Source organism: Cherax quadricarinatus, chromosome 5, assembly GCF_038502225.1.
Source record: "Cherax quadricarinatus isolate ZL_2023a chromosome 5, ASM3850222v1, whole genome shotgun sequence".
NCBI lineage: Eukaryota > Metazoa > Arthropoda > Malacostraca > Decapoda > Parastacidae > Cherax > Cherax quadricarinatus.
Window position 1 is genome coordinate 66,951,601 of NC_091296.1, and position 20,768 is coordinate 66,972,368.

General features: G+C 35.9%; 1 long non-coding RNA gene across 1 annotated transcript; it reads left to right on the top strand.

Moving 5' to 3' along the window:
- Positions 1-6,818: 6,818 nt before the first annotated feature.
- Positions 6,819-19,506, top strand: LOC128685003 (uncharacterized). The gene is made up of 3 exons (XR_008406460.2): positions 6,819-7,161; positions 7,265-7,411; positions 11,662-19,506. It is a non-coding gene; the product is annotated as an uncharacterized lncRNA (long non-coding RNA).
- Positions 19,507-20,768: the final 1,262 nt, after the last annotated feature.

The window sequence follows — 20,768 nt, forward strand, 5'->3', positions numbered from 1 at the left end:
GCTTCATGTATGTATGTATGTGCATTTTTAATTGTACTAAATACCACTGTGTTATATTACTCTTTTTTTTTGGCCTGTTGAATTCTTTTGACACTACTTAGCAGTATTACAGTATGTCCAAATGGATTCTTTGGCCTTTGGGGCTTATCACAAGGACCTTGTTACAGACAAACTGTTTTGTCTTGGTTAATGAGAGGTTTTTCCTGGCTTTGTGTAATAGCATCCCAAGATGTGTACATATTACTACCCTGTTCCTCATCACTTTACTTGGCTCTTTCTCATGGAATTCTGTCTTCCCTGTAGAGTATGTGAATGATTTTGCCAGTACTTTAAGTTAGTACAGACAGTTGACTGCCTTGCACTAATCATCTGTGAGCTTGATGATAACAAGCTCTCGGTTTCACCTCTTCTCTTTTGTGTCATAATTCATCTCGTTTTGTTTCTGTACCGGTGGTTTTTTAAATAAGTGTTTCCTGATATTCCTGTAGCTCATTTGAGTATGTCATTACCAACACTTGATAATTGAGATGCTTGTGCAACATTTGGGTATCTTTAACCTAGAAATGTAGTGAGACATTTCCAGATACAGATTGAAGATACCTAAATATTGCATGGGTTTCATTTATCAACTTGTCTGTCTTGTAAACCATTTATTCAAATTACCAACACTTTTCCTTTTATTGTTACATGCTAATAAAGAGCCTATCTTTATCTACCCTGTCTGTGTTCCCACAGTATTTTGTATGTCATAATCATATCCTCTTTTTCTTTACTCCTCTTGTAACTATGGCTCATTACCATTAAATCAACCACCAATTATTATACACTTTTTTGTATTTTGAGTTTCATTTTGTTTTACTAGGTAAGGGCTCAACACCGACACTATATACCAAAAAATGGGTTGCACATGCAAGGTAGTGTTTTGTACATTTCACTGTGAAGGTATGTGAATGCCAATTATCTCTGTGAGTGCAGGTTGTGCTGCTGCTGATGTTCTATTTTTGTGTGCTTTAAGAGTGAGGTTTAGAGTAATAATTATGGCAGGGTCTTCTTTTCAGAGTTTTTCTTCACAGATCTGTTTTCAGAACTTTTCCCTTTCCCCATATTAACTTAACTGCATTTACTCAAATTAAATTTTAAGAACCTGAAGAGTTCTTATCCAAATCTTCCTAAAAACTTTTTTTTTTTTTCATCAGGATAAAAAAAAAACAGACTGCAGCAAGACTTAGACACACACACTCAGTTAAGAGCTCTTGATCCAAGGAATTGGACCTGACCTTCACCTTGGATTGAATTCAATTGCCTCCTATTCTCCCAAGTTCTGTATGACTCCTATGGGTTTAGTGCTTTGCCTGTGAATATAATGCTGAAAATTTCATCAGTTTATACTCAAATTATTTTGACATAACCTACAAACAAGGCTATGTAGACATTAATCTGTTATCCGGTCTTTAATATATACAAGGATATTAATATACTACTGTTCTGTTGCTTTGTTCCTTGAGGCAACTGTTTTCTGTTTATATATTCCCTTATCCATCCTAGTGCCTTTCCTTTTGCCCTAGCTTGTTTTTCCAATTTACTAATTAGCCTTCTATATGGCACTGTATCAAAAGCCTTCTTAAAGGCTAGGAATACGCAAGCCACCCATCTCTTTTTCTGTCTGACCTTCGTGTAGTATGTTTCCAAGGTTTGTAAGGGATGAACATGCATTCAGAATTCATACTGATGTTCTATAAAGGATTTAGTATTTTGCAGAGGTTCAACATATAAAACTTTTTTTTTTTCAGCAGTTTTCACGTTGCATTAATTTGGATCATTTCTGTCACCTTTCATGAATATTTGTTATTTTCCAGTCCTTCCTTGCCCACTAATGTAATAATAATGTCCAGTCCTTGGGCACTTTACTGTAACATCATTAATGGTTAATTAACATTTTGTGTAAGTGGCTTGCATAGTATTTCAGTTCTTCACTATTCATGCTGGTATTACATCAAGTTCTGATGCCTTTGATGTTAGAAGTCTTAGCCTAGCAGCTCTTATTTCGTTGATCCTCTCTTCTTTCTCAGGGACTAGGCTTTGTTCATTTGTAAACATTTTCTGGAATCCTTCAAGTTTGTTGCATACCTCCCTTTTATTTCCTGCAATTTTTTCCAATTTTTTTAGTTATCACAATCCTTTTTTTTTTTTTTTTTTTTTCCTGATTTAACTTTTAGCAAATTTGATTCCATCTTTGCCATAGCTGCTATGGCTATTTCATTTTTTTTTTTTTTCAGTTTTCTTCTCCACCTGAAGATAATTTCTGACTCTTCTGCTAGTTTCTCTGTTTTCTTGCTGCATTGGGTATGAAATTTGCTTCCTTATATTGACAATTGAATTTAGCGACCTCCCCAGTGTCCTCATCTATTTTCCTGTGGATTTGTATAAACTTATCTATGGCTTTTTGCACATATGCATATAAAATTAACCACATTTCATGTGTGGATTTTTCCTCTGAATGCATCCCTCCCAGAAAATGCTACATTCCTTCAGATACAATGGCATCTTTGGTTCTTCATTTTCTCTTTCATTTCACTTACATTAAGTAGCATAATGTGACTACATGATCACTTTCCCTGAGTAGCACTCCAGTTTTTTTTTTTTTTTTTTTTTTTTTTTTGCTGCTGGTTGGGCCTCCTCATGCAGCTTCAAGTATTCTGCTACAATTCAGTTTTCTTTTAACATTCACAGAGCATCTATTCATTCCTTCTTTCCTGCTGTCCCTGTATGAATCTTTTATTACATCATGCCAAACTTATTATTTTGTCTTCTCTTTAATTGCCATATGATATGGAAATGACATATAACCTCCATAAAAGCTGTCATAGTATTATTGTATTCATGGGAAAGAGTTTGGCTTGGGGAATGGAAGGCATTCACATTTAAGCCAGGAAAGGGAAGGGCAATTGTATTTCCTTGAATCAAGAGCACCTTGCTAGCATTGAGGCACCCTTATTGAAGAAATTGTCATTGTAGATTGAATTTACTAATGATTGTAAGTTTTCCTGAAAGATAAGTTCTTTTCTCCTCTACTCTGATAGTCCTGTCAAATGAAGCTATGGTTTTTGGGCTAAATGTCAATTTTCTTAAAGAACTGCATTGGTGTCTAAGAGCTTTTTTGTGTTTTCACATCAAAGCAGTACACTTCTTGCTGCTGTTTCAAGGCCAGATCCTACAGTTGGCTAGTACAGTATCGTCTTGTTTGTTTTCTCAAAATCTCAGTGCATTTCATGCAATTCAGGCCTTTCGTGTGATTGTTTTTCACATTCTGTTAGCTAAGCTGCATTTCAGCAGTCACCAAAGAGTTGTGTTTTACTGGGTACCTGGCCATTCAGAAGATCAGCACAATGAGCCTGCCCATTTCTACATATTCTGCAATCCAGGCCCTTTTGGTTTTCCATTGGCAGTTGTCATTCCTCAGTCACATTAACCCTTAAGGGAGGTTCCTTTATGCTGGTGAGGGACTCTTAATCCAGGGAATTCCACCTGACTTTTCCGTCCAGGCATTATATGACCCCTAGGGGTTTAGTGTTCTGTCCCATGAATATAATAATAATTATAAGCTATTTTTGCATTCTAAGTACTCTTGTGAGATCACTGGCAACTATTTAAGTCTGCATTAGTGACCAACAACCCTTTATAAATCAAATCATAGTCTGGCTTCTTGTCATCCTCCCTTTATTGCTGTCAGCTGTGGGAAACTACTTTCATGCCTGCATACTCAAATCTGACTCCATCATGGTCATCTCATAGACATAAGCACTCCACCATTACAAGCATTGTCAGGTGCTGATAGTCTAACTTCTTTTGGATTCTTCCATTCATTAGAGAGCACACTACCTTCATCTTGTTAACTTTCCAATTCTGTCATGATTGCTCTGCCCTCTGTCCTACCATAAATGCAGGTTCTCTGATTTCTTGACCTTTCAGCACCTCTACTTCTTTTACTCTGCTGTTCCTCTTACACTTAGGTTTAGTACATTACATGCATATGCTACTGTACTACTATAAAAACTATAATTCAGAGCAGAGGGAGGCTGCAATGGTATTTATTTACAAAGGATGGCACATGACAGGTTGAATAAAAGATGCATAAAGCTAGGTGAATGGGAGATGGTGTAGAAGACATCCTAGAAAGAATTGGTAGGATATTCTTGAATGGTAGATACTTGAACATCCAACAGACTTGTACAATACATGTGTACATGATAGCTAAAACAAGTAGTTCTCGGATTTGTTATGTTTGATCCTTTTGTGTTAGGTGCCTAATTTGATTATTTTCTTATTAATGGGATTTGTCAAGCTGTTGAGGTGTGAGCAAGGTAACATCTCTGGAGGGATTTAAGGAAAGTGATTTGCTGGATCTGAATTTGGTGGAAGAATAATTCCTGCACACAAAAGGATGAGTGAGGATGTTGCAGTTTGGTTGATCATTTGAAGTGTGATATCCTTGGTGTGATGTCAAGCTGAGAACATGTGAAGAATGTATATAAATGGAACATTGTGTTAGGGTTAATGTGATGTCATGTGATGGATGCTTTGTTGATAGAATTTTACACAGCTGCTCTTTCTAGGAGACAAGCTGTTTTGTCATAGGTAAGAGAGGATGCATGGAACAGTCAGTCTTGTGTGAGCAGTATTTAATGAACAGCTCAGGTACTTAAATGAAACATATCCACTTGTACACAGCAGTCCAGAAAAAATATTTCCTCAACTCACCTTAGATCATACTACATATAAAGGAGTCTTGTGATGAATAGCATTTGCTAGCAGAGACTAATGTTGGTAAAACTTTACCACCTCTACAGAAAAAAGGAAAGTTACAAAGTATTAGTAAGTGGAAAAAAATAAATATATCCATATCACTCTGATCCTTATGGATTTAGCACTTAGTTTTTTTATTGACTGTACATCTCACCTCCAGGACTCAAGTCTAACTAACTAGTTTTTCTTGAATCCCTCTGTAAATGTTACCTTACTCATGCTCCAACAGCATGTAATATTACATTGTGTAAAGAATGTTTCAGAATTTTCAAGATGAAATTTTTATATCCAAGGTGTTCACCTAATTTATATTCTGTGAATTACTGTACGTACATTGTCTTTTTATTTTTCCAATAAAATATTGCGAGATTTATTATATTAGGAACTGGATTTAAACAATAAATGGTAAAATACAAGTTATGCTTTTTGATAAAATTTGATTTTTGAGAGAGTATTATTTGCTCAATGCAGCTCATTTTAGGAACTTGAATCAAACTTGATTGCCTCTCATTCCCTAGGCACTATAAGACCCCTATGGGTTTTGTGCTTCCCCATGATTATAATTTTAATAATAGGATATGTTACATTTTGTTTACACATTTAGTATATTTTTTTTTTTTTTTTTTTTTTTCCTTCATGTGACATTTAACTTTTAAAATACATTATAATAAAAAACTAAGTGAAATGAAACTATTGCTAAATATGAGATTAAAAATAAGGTTTACTTACCAGAATAAGCCATGTTTACTTACAGTATTACTTGTTGAACATTACCCTGAAATGGGGTGAACTACTGTAGAGGAACTGATGATTCAAGGCATGCAGAACACTAATGGCCCATTGAGGTTTAGCACTTCTATGTGAATATTATTATAATAATAAACAGCATAATGGGCATCTGGTGTGAGGCTGTGCTTTGATTTATTATTTATTTTTAGGGGGAGAGAAGCAGCAGCTTCTCTATGATTGTTTATTTGCTCCTTCTATCTTAATATATTTCTCAACAGACTTTACTGAAATATGTTAAGCTTTTTAATACACACACTATACAACACCATTGGGTTTAACACTTCTCATGAATGTGATGATAATAATCATTTTAATGCAGAAAGTAAAAGGCGCTCATATAAAACAGTTTGGTGTGCTGTTACTTATCATTTTTTAAAGAGATATTTTGTTTATAAGCAAAGACTAAACAGTTAATCCACATGGATTGTTGACAGTGGAACAGGCCCTCAAGCATATAAGATAATAAGTCTGGTGATGTACTATTCTGCATCTTTAATTATGGAAGTCAGTTCTGTTGGAGTGTGAGCAGGGTAATATTTAGTGAAGGGATTCAGGGAAACCGGTTATTTTCATATAGTCGGACTTGAGTCCTGGAAATGGGAAGTACAATGCCTGCACTTTAAAGGAGGGGTTTGGGATATTGGCAGTTTGGAGGGATATGTTGTGTATCTTTATACGTATATGCTTCTAAACTGTCGTATTCTGAGCACCTCTGCAAAAGCAGTGATAATGTGTGAGTGTGGTGAAAGTGTTGAATGATGAAAGTATTTTCTTTTTGGTGAGTTTCTTTCTTTTTTGGGTCACCCTGCCTCGGTGGGAGACGACCGACTTGTTGAAAAAAAAAAAAAAAAAAGTTCTGGCATAGTGAGTTGACGTGATTCTTTAATAACTTAGTAATTTTCCTTTATTTCTAATACATCTCAGATGTAATTTGTTTCAAGTAATTTAACTTACTTTTTTTAATGCTGTGTTTTCATAACCCAATAATTGCATCTAGATTCTGTATTTAAGGTCCTGCTGTATATTCCTCTTAACAGGTTTTCCTGTCCCTCTCCCCTAGATCTTGATGATTCATCACCATTACAACTCAGCGTGGACCATCTCTTCATATAGGAGTTGATGAATCATTGCCTTAAAGGCAGTGATTCATCAACTCCTATATGATTTACTATCATCATGGCTTTCTCTGATTCTTTACTAATGCATTTAGGTTATGAGGACTTACTGCCATCATTACAAGTTTCTTTGAGTCCTTCCTTTTGTAGGTTGTGTTGATGACTTTGTATCTTAAGTTTGTCTTAATATATGTCCATTGTTTCTCCTGGGATTCTTCTGCCTACATGTAGGTCGTGGTGGCTGACTGGCTTTGTGCAGTAATTTGGCCTGGTTTCTGCTGCTTTAGGCTGATGCTGTGGCCTGGCTGACTTGTGTGTTGGTTCTTTCTGACAGGGTGATGTTAGCTGCCAGGGTGCAGAAAAGAGTGAACAGGACATCAAAAAGCAACAGTGCCAGTGCCATGTTCAGACCCAGATAGAATGTGAGACTTACACTCACCCACAACATAACCAGGTAAACTATTTTATAATGTGCATTGGCTTGTCCATTATTGTAAATTTGTTACTCATGCGTTTAAAATAATTTATTACATATTTAGTGGCAACTAAAATTATAGGAAATGGCTGATGCTGAGATGAAGATTCTGCGTGAGACGTTCACACAAGAAGATATTGAAGTCCATCAGCTTGCCGTCGCTCATGACACACAGACAAATTTGCTCAAGTGTGGTAAATGTGGACGCCGAGATTGTACTTATACTCAGGTAACTGTCAGTTTTATATATTTTCCTCTTGTTTGTGTATACAATATACAGATAGTCGTCGACTTACAACTTATCCAACTTACAACTATCTGATTTTTTTTTTTTTTAACACATTGACCGTCTCCCACCAATGCAAGGTGGCCCGAAAAAGAAAAGCTTTCATCATCATTCGCTCCATCACTGTCTTGCCAAAGGCATGCTTACACTACAGTTATAAAAACTGCAACATTAACACCCCTCCTTCAGTGTAGATACTGTACTTATGACCATAAATATTTGTTTGCCTGGCAGCACAAATGAGGCTGTACGATATTGATTCTGTATTTTATTTCAATTTTGATTTTAAGATTTGGGAGAGGGCTGACTTGTTGAAAAAAAAAAAATAAGAAAGAAGGAACACTGCAACAGGCCTACTGACCCATGCAGAGCAGGTTCATGTCCCCTTCTCCCCTGGATTAGCCCAATGACCCACCCAGTCTGGTCATCTCCACTCAAGGAAGGAGCATGGCACCAGACCCAGCAGCACAAGCTAGTCAGGTCCAACTCACACCCACTCATTTATTTATCTAACCTATTTTTAAAACTACACAGCATTTTAGCCTCAATAACTGTACTCGGGAGTTTGTTCCACTCATCCACAACTCTATTACCAAACCAGTGTTTTCCTATATCCTTCCTGAATCTGAATTTTTCCAACTTGAAACCATTGCTGCGAGTCCTGTCTTGGCTGGAAATTTTCAGCATGCTATTTATATCCCCTTTATTTATTCCTGTTTTCCATTTATACACCTTGATCATATATCCCCCCCCCTAATTCTACGCCTTTTGAGAGAGTGCAGATTGAGGGCCCTCAGTCTATCCTCATAGGGAAGATTTCTGATACATGGGATCATCTTTGTCATCCTCCTCTGTACGTTTTCCAGAGCATTTATATCCATTCTGTAATACGATGACCAAAACTGTGCAGCATAATCTAAATGAGGCCTAACCAAGGATATTTAAGAGTTGAAGAACAACCTGAGGACTTCTATTATTTATACTTCTAGATATGAAGCCAAGGATTCTGTTAGCTTTATTGTGAACACTAATGCACTGTTGTCTTGGTTTTAGATTACTGCTAACCAGAACTCCTAAATCCCTTTTGCAGTCAATAGTATTAAGATCTACATTATTTAGTTTATATGTGGCATGGTTATTTTCCTGTCCAACATTTAGAACTCTGCATTTGTCTATATTAAACTGCATCTGCCACTTCTCCGACCATTGCATCAATCTATTCAAATCATCCTGGAGTGCTCCAGTGTCCTCATTAGAATGAATTGGCCGGCCTATTTTGGTGTCATCAGCAAATTTGCTTATGTTGCTACTTATTCCCTCATCAATGTCGTTTATGTAAATTGTGAACAACAACGGGGCCAACACTGACCCCCTGTGGAACACCGCTTATGATGTGCCCCCATTCTGATTTCTCCCCATTTATGCAAACTCTCTGCTGCCTATTTGTCAGCCATGCCTCTACCCAGGAAAAAAATTCTCCTCCTATTCCGTAGGCCTTAAGTTTCCTCAATAGCCTCTGATGTGGAACTCTATCGAAAGCCTTACTAAAGTCCATATACACAATATCATATTCATTACCATTACCATGTACACATGTTTGAATTAAATTTTTTTCTAAGATAAAAAAAATTCAAGGAAAAAGATGATATAAGATTATAAAATATGTAATTACAATACCAATCTGACTTACGTCCAATTCAACTTATGACCGGTTGGCCAGAAACTAACCTGGTCACAAATCAACAACTATCTGAATTTAAACATTGTTCATTTGTTTTTATATTTCTAAATTTTAGAGAAAGGAATGAAACTGATAGGTTGTTTTCTGATAATTTATTTGATTTTTCTGTCATAAAGTTAGAGGAAAATTATAGTAAAGGTAATTTTAAAGGAAACAAGCGATTCAGTGACGCAAAGTTGCCTAATAAACTTTAAATCACTCAGTTGCTTCCTTTAAAATCTGAGTGGATTTGTTCCTTGATTTATAACATCCATGTAAAGGGCACTTAGAAGGCTGATGAATAAGTAGTTTTTCTTAAAATTGTAAGAATTACTGAGTATATTGAATGTTTTGAGTGAAAGGAAGTGGGATGTCCTGGCACTGAGTGAAATCATAGTCAAAAGGGATAATAGATAATGAAAGTGTAGCAGTGCTGTTTCATGAATAACTGGATAACAAACAATGGTTATTGAGAACTTTAATTCAAGAATTATGCAAGTAATATAAGGGCAATACTTATGAAACATGTTGCAGTTTTTGAGTTATAGTATCGGCGTGCCTCTGGCAAGACAGTGATGGAGTGAGTGATGATTGTTTCTTATTTTTCCAGTCACCTTGCCTCAGTGGGAAATAATACTGATAGACCTTTAAATTTTGCTTTGGATTTTACATTTTGAAGTATTTTGAGCCAAAAGTTTGTTTGTGTTTTACTGAATCACTTCAGGAAAAAGTGTATTGATAATATCCCATATTTTATCAGTTCACTTCTGTTTACTCACTTTTAGCCCACATGAGTGCTTATACCTAAGTTCCCATTTGTTCATTTTCTATATTACTATAAAATTCACCCTTAATAATATTTCTTCCATTATTCAAGAAGCATCACAAATACACACAGCTGATACAGGTTAGAGGTGGTCCTGAGAGGTCATGGAAATAAGTTTTTTACTCTTTGAAGCAATATTCTGTGGCAAAGAGACTTGTTCCACCAGCACTGTTAGCAGGCAAGGTCTCCTTTAGATGGAAAGATTTTGATTGATTGCCTGTTTGTTTGCAAATATATCATATTTTATCTCTATTTTTTCAATAAAATCAGTTCTTCTATCAGTATTATTGTATGTTCTTTTTCAATCTCTTGACCTCTATCCTTATACCTATACAGCCTCTCCTCACTTAGCAACGTACTTGTTTACTGATGACTCAGAGTTACAACGGGCTCTCTGACCAGTGTGCATACCTAAATAATGTATATTAGAGCTGATTTCCTCTGTTCTGTTTATTACAGTATACAGTACATTACTGTATAAACATTTAAAAATGTACTAAATATGTTGTAAATGGTGCAGAGGTGACATTAAAACAATATCAAAGATGGTTGACACAAACCCACTACCATTATAGTACGTATGCTCCTTGCTTAGTGATGAATTTGTTTACCGACGTGGTCTTAGGAATGGAACTCCATCATTAAGTGAGGAGAGGCTGTATTTCTTGTGTGTACTAATGTTCCTTAGGCTAGACCTCAAACTTCACTACACTATATTGCAGCCTGAGTTTATTTAGATAAATTGTATGCAATAGGTTCCTTATAGTGTATCTTCCACCTTTATGCTAAGTATATATCTAGACAACATGCACTCCTTAGTTTCATCTTTACCTAAACAAGTTCTGTTGTTAGGCAATTTGTTTTACAGTCATTTGTGTAAATGAAGTATGATGAAAAATAATGTAGAATAGAGCAGGCTGTTTAAAATTAACACAAAAGGGGTTTGGGATATTTGCTGTTTAGAGTGACATCTAAACTGTCATATCTGTGTGCCTCTGCAAAGACAGTGATAGTGTGAGTGATGGATAAAATGTTTATTTTGTTTGGGTCACCCTGCCTCAATGGGAGACGGCCACCGTGTTAAAAAAAAAAAAGTGTACGTAAGGAATAAATGACTTTAGGCCAAGCAGACAGAAAGAAAGAAGTTGAACATGTTCCAGTACATAGAATGAATATATATATCAGGGGATGGTCCCACAAAGAATTGAGCAAATCATAAAATAGATAAGAAATTTTTTTCAAAATTCCCTAAACACTAGCTTGACTTCTCCCAAAATCCTTTCTGTCTACACTCCTCTCTTCTCCAGGTGCATAAGCACTTAGAAATCGTGGAAAAATATATCAGAGCATAGTTTGGGAATATATCAGGGTAAAGCTATACCTAATGCTTTAATACTGGTGTGAAGCCTAATATTTAATGTTACAATAAGATTACAGGATGTAGAAATGTCTTGTCCGAGATTAGTGTGATGTAAATATGATGCAAACAATGGAGAAATGAAAGGTAAAGTTCAAAGAGTGGAAGATGGGTTGCTGAGATTATTTGCTAATGTTGAAAGATTGATTTAAAGGAGGGTATCAAAGAAGTATTAAAATTTGTATGGAACAAGACTCTGTAGACTAATAAATGCTTGTGTCTCTAAACAGACGCAGTCGAAAAATTCTGAGGAGCCTATTACTACGTCAGTGTTGTGCAATTATTGTGGTAAACGTTGGAAGTTCTGCTGAGTTTCAAGTCAGTATTAATCAGCTATGTCCCAAAGGATTTCTTTGTCTTTAAGCAGAGCTTATTAATCATTGGTTGCTACTAAAACTATGCATCTTCAGAGTTAGAATAATTCCTGATGCAGGCAGTCTTGACATGTACCTCAGCTGCTTAAAAGGTGCTACATTAAGTTTATCATTCCTCATGCTTTTGACCTATAATGTTTCATAATACTTGTGGCTGAATTTTTGTTTTCATAAACTATATTATGTGAATATATGAGAAATTAATGTATTTATATTTTACATTTAGCAAATACCAGTATAGTAAACTCTTGCCCTGTGTTAGGATTATGTTCCCTGAAAACCCTGTAAACATAAAAAATATCAGTAATTGAATTACAAGACTGATAACAACTAGTATATGAACACAAGAGATAGAGCATGAATGGTTTGTCCTTTTGCTATACATTGACATATTTATGTTTAGGCAAATTTTTCCACATATGCTATTTAAGTTAGTTTAAGGTATTTTAATATAAACCAAATTTAAAATTTTTTAGTATTCATTAACATTAGAATAAATGGAATATAATCAAAAAGGTAAGACTGTGCCTTGATGTGTAAACAGAATACAAGGAATCACTGAGAATGAGGAAGCATGAAGACTCACAAAATCAGTTTTCACATTTGTCACAGCTGCATTACTAACAGTCTTGAACCACAGCAAACAATGCAATATTTGCTTAGGAAGATGGTTTCATTTGAATGGTGAGGGGTAGTCAGTCAGGGAAGGTGTGTGTAGTATATTTAGGGAAGAAACAGTGAGGTAACAAGTAAACAAGTGTACATGCAATTACTTTGTTCTGATTAGTTCTACCGAGCTGTTTTTTCTTTTGCATTAAAAGACTGCTGAATATGTTTAGGAGGAGAAAAGTGTATTTGCTTATAAATTTGCAATAAATCCCTAAAATTTGTTTGTAGGAGATTGTGGATAAGACTTTTTAACTAAATATCATCTCCACATGATTAACAGTGTGTTTCTGAGGCATCAGTATACTTGGTGCACCACCACACAGTAAATTCAGCTTGTATCACCACTTGCCCACACTCCTGTATTTATATATTTTTAGCAGTTGAATGATACATTTCTAATCAATGATGTATGTTAATCTTTTATAGCCCTTCTTTTAATGACCAATTGCTTAATATATTTTCAGTTAATGACCCAAAAAAACACTTAGGATTGTTTCCCTGTTTAATAACTACCTCTCACTCTTACATTGACCAAATTCCCAGTGGCAGACCCCTTTCAGAATTATCACTCTCTGGCTCATACAACAACCAGAGCCCAGGGTAATATTCACAGTTTCACTTGATTTTTTAACAATCTCTTCTTAAATTTTGTTCAACTGATTCACTTTGACTGAACCAAAAGAAGAGACTTAGGTGGTTTGTTTTCAACTTGAATGTCATACACCAAGTCAAAAGTAAAGGAAGACACAGCCAGACAAAATATGACTGAATTTTGTGCTTTTTTATTGGTTGTTTGTGAACTACATTCATTTTTTATATGGTATGTGTATTGTAAACTCATATTTTTTGGGGAAACATTTGTCAAGAAATGTGAAATCAACAGTCATAAGGATATATCGCTTAATTTTTAACACTGTCTCTAAATATTACTCTAAGCTGTTTTATATTGACACTCAAAAGGAATTCAGTGAACATAATTTGTTCAAAATCCTATGTTTTATTTTCAGTTTGAGCATCAAGTACTAAATGATCATAAAAAGCACACTGTTGAACTTTTAATAAATATCACTCTAAGCTAGTATATATTGACATTCGTAAGTAAAACTTGATTATAAGAAAAGAAGTTCAGGTATGGGATTGGGAGTGAACCTATTTTGAGTGAAATCCTATGATTTGTTTTCAATTTGAGTGTCATACACAGAATCATAAGAAAATGGAGGCTTGACCAGACAGAATTTTGTATTATATTTTTTCTCAGCTATTTTTGGATCAGATTCATTCATTGTGTATTATCATATGGTATGGAGGGGTTTGGGATATTGGCAGTTTGGAGTGATTATTTAAACTGTCATATCTGGGTGCCTCTGCAAAGACAATGATTATATATGAGTGATGGTAAAAGTGTTGACTGATAATGAAAGTTTTTCTTTCTTTTTGGGTTTTTCTTTCTTTTGGGGCCCCCTGCTTTGGTGGGAAATGGCTGACGTGTTAAAAAAATGTAATACGTGTATTTGTAAACATTCATCAGGAATGAAAAAATAATAGGAACCAGTTATAACAGATTTCTGTGGGAATATTAGATTTCCTTAATGTTTTTGTTGGTTAACAAACCATTTTTTCAGCCCCTATCTAGGTTGTTAACCCTTTCACTGTCCAGACCCCAAAATTAAAATTGCTCTCAGTGTACAAATTTAAAAAAAAGTAATCTTATAGACCCATATGAAGTACAATATACATATATCCACCTGTTGTTTGCAACACAATACCCACATTAATGGTGTCATGAGTACATTGTTTAGAAAACATGTTTACACAACAATTTAAACACACACAGGTACAAATATTTCACATTACTACTGTTCTATTTTTTTTTAACATGCTGGCCGTCTCCCACTGAGACAGGGTGACCCCTCCCCTCCCCCCCCCCCAAAAAAAAAAAACACTTTCACCATCATTCACACTATCATATATTGGTCATGTACCTAGAGCTGTTATAGTTTGTAGAAGTCCTTGAAGCACTTCTCCATACATAGCTGTGTTCTACACATCTCTACACATAAAATGTGTTTTTACTTTGGTTGCCACTTGTCAACATAGCATCTCTTATGAGCCCATTTCAGTGTTGTTAGGAAGTGATCATCAAACTTCAAAAGAGAGGGTACTGTATTTGATAATCATCATTTCTCATTCTGTATTTCTGGCACCCTGTTTGTTCAAAACCAAAGACCTTATCAGTTCCATAATTATCATTGTTGGAGCAGTCATTGGGGCATAAAACTTGTTCATTTTGCCTGGCAGTGAGGTTTTTGCATCGTCCTGCCATGGTCAACAAGGTGCACTATATACAGTGGTACCTCGGGATACGAACAGCTCAAAACTCAAACAATTATGTGAGTGTATTTATGTAAGTGCTTTTGTAAGTGTATTTTTTAGGGTCTGAAATGGATTAATCTAATTTACATTATTCCTTATGGGAACAAATTCGTTTGGTATCGGCACTCGAGCAGCCTTCTGGAACAAATTAAGTTCGTATCCCAAAGTACCACTGTATAGTATTCCCACAATGCACTGTGGGGGTCCCAATTTTTTGTATACTGTGCAGTGACCACTCAGACCCATTCTCATGTAGGCCTACCAGGCCTTTCGTGCTAAATTTAAAGCAGCTAGAATTTAGGCGTAGATCTACATCAGTGACCCTGGCATCAATGACATAGTTTTACATGATTCAAAGGGAGTCAACTTTAAAATGTACTGTAATTAGTCTTATTTATTATTAGCAACTTCAGTAGATTTGTAGCCTTCAACTTTATTATTAAAAGTTTTAGTATTTTTGTAGTCTATGTGTTTTGATGAATGAATTTAAAAGTACTCAAGGGCTTATGTCCTGAATGTCGTATAATCATAAATACATACTTGTAAACACACTGAATCATATAATAAATTCATGAGAGGCAAGGAGTTATTGTACTGTAATTGTAATTTAAATAATTTTGAATTACTTCTTATTAAATTCACTGGTGTGTGTGCAAAAGTTACTATGCCATTTTTACAAATATAACAATCATTGATTATACAGCCCCTTCTAAGGGAAGGGTGAACTGGATTTTCACCAAGACCCAGTAGGTAGGTTGCAAAGGTGTAATGCTAATTGATATGGGTATAAGGACACAATATGCAGAACCAGCTTTTATTGTTGTGCTTGAGATTGAGAGAAATGTAATCTCAATAAAGGCTTGTTTTACATATTGTGTCTTTATACCCATACCAGATGATCACATTTTTTTTGGTTCCTTTGTTTTGCACATTACTTATCTGTGTGTGTGTATTATATGTATAGGTACCAGACTGAGCAACACCATTGTATAATGTTGGAAGTTGAATCACCATTTACCAGAAGTAATTACCATTATTCTTGGTAATTCTGAACCTGTACTCCCTGGAATGCAGGCGGGAGAGATACATGATTATATACACCTGGTAAACCCTAGAGGGACTAGTACCAAACTTGCACATGAAAATCACTCCCTATGAAAGCAAAAGACTCAGCAGACAATGCAACATCATCCCCAATGAAAAGCAGGGGTGTCACTAGCATGTTAACCCTTAAACTGTCCAAGCAGATCTACATTCACATGCGTAGTGCTCTAAAAGTAGATCTACGTTTATTTTACGTATTTTCAAATATAACAAAAAAAAAAGTAGATCAAAGTTTTTTACGCGTATTCAAATGTAAAAAAAAAAAGATCTACTTTTTTACATACTTTCAAATGTTGAAAAAACGTAGATCTACATTTGGACAGTTTAAGGGTTAAGAGACAACACGATAAGTGTCAGGGGCCCAAGACTGTTCAACTGCCTCCCAGCATACATAAGGGGGATTACCAATAGACCTCTGACTGTTTTCAATCAGGCACTAGACAAGCACCTAAAGTTGGTACCTGACCAGCCGGGCTGTGGTTTGTACATTGGATTGCATGCAGCCAGCAGTAACAGCCTGGTTGATCAGGCCCTGATCCACTATGAGGCCTGGTCACAGACCGGGCCACAGGGGCGTTGACCCCCAGAACTCTCTCCAGGTATATCATACCTTGATAATTTATGTATGAAACTACTATGTCATTAAGTTTAGACTTTAGAATGAAAGATTCCTTTTTACATTCCCTGAAACCAACCTAACATAGGAGCATATACAGTACTATATGTTGTAGTAAATATAATGATAGGATATTTTAGCATTTTACTGAGATTTACACTTCATTTCATATGGTTGTATGTTGTGCGAGAGCATAAAATTATGATTTACTTTATGTAGGATTATATGTGGCATTCATTGTTCGTCATTCTAGATCTTGGACTATTTTAAGTTTTCATGCCTCACCCCTTGATAAGATTTTATGTTAAGAAAACTAGGGTACATGAGGTCCCAAACTTAACTACACCAAAGTTACAAGTGACCACACCTTCAAATAAGGTCTGTAAGAAATATAAAAAATATTTATGCCAATCTGCAGTTATGAATGTGTAACACAACCATTTTTGTTGTACTACTGAATTATTTTCTGTAGGAATATAAGTTCCAAGTTTCTAAGTTGGAACACCAGGAACATATCTTGTCCATTAATTGGGAACCCACTGTTCAGTGTCTATAAAGAGTGTATATTGGTGTATCTAATACTATAGGTTGCTGTATGTGTTTAATGAAAGTATTCTTTTGCATTATATCCTGAAAATTATGTTTTCAAATTTCTGTATACTTTGTAGGTTTTTCTTAAATCATAGACAATTTTTATCACCCAAACTTCTTACTGTGTGCTTGACTGTAGAGTCTATAGACTCTTATACTGTAATTTGTTAGTCAGGATATGAAATTATTACTTTTTTACTTTTTGATAATTTATATACTGTATAAGTTATTTAGTTCATCATTGTCCATTGTCATTGCATATTAAGAGATTTCCCTATGCTATATAGATGAGTATGCAACATGTTGAACCTGCTTTTCTTGTTGATACAGTAAATCCTCCGTGTAACAGACTAATAGAGAGAAGGGGGTGTCCTTTGAGTTAAATGTCTAGTGGATCAAAATTATGAAATTGATTTTCCATGATTGTAACATTAATGGACAAATGCCCGGATGCAGCAGACCTGATTCATTAAATGGAAAGTCTACCATACACACTATAATACCACTAACTGACAAGTGCCCCATGCAACAGATTTAGTCCATTGTATCGAGGTTTTGTCTGTTGTATCCAAAATCCATTACATAGGGGTTCATTACATCGAGGGTTTACCGAAGTGCATTAAATTTTGGAGTGTAGCATATGTGTACCCATTAGATCATCTTTATATTTGTTTTATGCTAGGGATTTTTTTCATTATCATTAAAGATTATAATTTTAAAATTTGTTCTTAGTTACAATAAAAAAATAATTTACAAGTAACCTTCCTACTGATGAGGTCCAAAGCACTGCAAGATTACCACACCACACATCACAGAGATACCGTTGAATTAAGGTGCCTTAGTCCAAGCTTTTGCTAGTAGCAAAGTGGACCAGCTATCTAGCTTGTAGCAAAATGAGTAAATTATAGCTTATCATTGCCCAGTGGAACAACTATAGCTTATAGCAAAGAGATCAGGGTATGGCTTGTTATGGCAAAGTGGACAGGTTATAGCTTGTTGCAGCAAAGTGGATATGCTATAGTTTGTCAAAGTAAACTAGACAGGCAATTGTCTGTTGTGTTACAGTAAAGTGGACAAACTATACCTTGTTATTGCAAATTGGATCAAGGTACCATGTTTTAATGACATTTCAGTGATGACTTTGGTGACAATCTTGCATGTGTTAAACCCCACCTGCAGGAAGATTAATATTTGTAAATATTAATTATGGTCTGTAAATTTGAGATATAGGACTCTTAAATAATATAGTGTATAGAACTACTTTTTTTTTAACATTGGAGCATTGCCATTCTTAACAGAGTACATTAAAGCCCAACTTTGATGGATGAAAGATGTCTTTCCAAAGCTGTACTGGGTCTACTGGTATTCTCTTCATATATAAAATATTGACTGAGTAGGTTTCCAGTAGACATTGTAACAATTTTTGACATAACTTTTTGTTTGTCCATTATTAATATTTATTATCTTGCAACTTTAAATTTAATGTGAAATTTAGCCAGTTTCTATTCCTAAAGCTTTAATTACTAGAATTAATACTGTTTTCCTATCATGAGTACTATAATCCTATCAATACAATTGTACCTGTAGACATATTGTTTTATTTTTCTCCATACACCAAATTACAGTAGTGCTTGACAACCAGATACTACATATGGTTGAACCGGTCCCAGAAGAATCATTGTCAAAGATGGAAGCAAGAGCAACTAGAGATATAGAAACAAGTGTAATACAGTATTTGTTAAATAACTGTTGTGTCAGTATGCATCTGTTAGTAACAAGATTTATCACATCCTTCTTACACAGAAATCTTTGTATTTTCTCCCTATGCTTTCACTCTTTTGATCATTACTCCATTTAAAGGGGTGCTTTGATGCTGGTAAATAGCTCTTGAATCAAGGAATTAGAACTAGCCACTTCTTCCTTGGATCAAATGCAGTTGCCTATTGTGTCCCAGGTGCTGTATGGCCCTTACAGATTTAGTGCTTCCCATTAATATAATAATAATAGTTGCCTTACAACATCCATTGCTTTCCTCCAATACTACTCTTACTCATTATACCACACATTTTTTTAAGACGTCAGTTGTTTCCCACTAAGGCAGGGTGACCCAAAAAGAAAGAAAAACCCAAAAAGAAAAAAAAAACTCATCATCATTCAACACTTTCACCATCACTCATACATAATCACTGTCTTTGCAGAGGCTCTCAGATATGACAGTCTCCTCAAGGGAGATTCCTTGATGCTGGTGAGAGACTCTTGATCTAGGGAACTGAATCTGTGCTCCAGTTCCCTGAATTGAAACCTGAATACCTTCCACTCCCTCCCCCCACATGCACTGTATAATCCTACAGGTTTAGCTCTCCCCCATGATTACAATAATAATAATAATAATCAGATATGACAGTTTAGATGTCCTTCCAAACTGCCGATATCCCAAACCCCTCCTTTCAAGTCCAGGCATTCTACTTCCCATTTCCAGGACTCTAGTCTACCTAACCAGTTTCCCTGAATATATATTATATATATTATCACACCGGCCGATTCCCACCAAGGCAGGGTGGCCCGAAAAAGAAAAACTTTCACCATCATTCACTCCATCACTGTCTTGCCAGAAGGGTGCTTTACACTACAGTTTTTAAACTGCAACATGAACACCCCTCCTTCAGAGTGCAGGCACTGTACTTCCCATCTCCAGGACTCAAGTCCGGCCTGCCGGTTTCCCTGAATCCCTTCATAAATGTTACTTTGCTCACACTCCAACAGCACGTCAAGTATTAAAAACCATTTGTCTCCATTCACTCCTATCAAACACGCTCACGCATGCCTGCTGGAAGTCCAAGCCCCTCGCACACAAAACCTCCTTTACCCCCTCCCTCCAACCCTTCCTAGGCCGACCCCTACCCCGCCTTCCTTCCACTACAGACTGATACACTCTTGAAGTCATTCTGTTTCGCTCCATTCTCTCTACATGTCCGAACCACCTCAACAACCCTTCCTCAGCCCTCTGGACAACAGTTTTGGTAATCCCGCACCTCCTCCTAACTTCCAAACTACGAATTCTCTGCATTATATTCACACCACACATTGCCCTCAGACATGACATCTCCACTGCCTCCAGCCTTCTCCTCGCTGCAACATTCATCACCCACGCTTCACACCCATATAAGAGCGTTGGTAAAACTATACTCTCATACATTCCCCTCTTTGCCTCCAAGGACAAAGTTCTTTGTCTCCACAGACTCCTAAGTGCACCACTCACTCTTTTTCCCTCATCAATTCTATGATTCACCTCATCTTTCATAGACCCATCCGCTGACACGTCCACTCCCAAATATCTGAATACGTTCACCTCCTCCATACTCTCTCCCTCCAATCTGATATTCAATCTTTCATCACCTAATCTTTTTGTTATCCTCATAACCTTACTCTTTCCTGTATTCACCTTTAATTTCCTTCTTTTGCACACCCTACCAAATTCATCCACCAATCTCTGCAACTTCTCTTCAGAATCTCCCAAGAGCACAGTGTCATCAGCAAAGAGCAGCTGTGACAACTCCCACTTTGTGTGTGATTCTTTATCTTTTAACTCCACGCCTCTTGCCAAGACCCT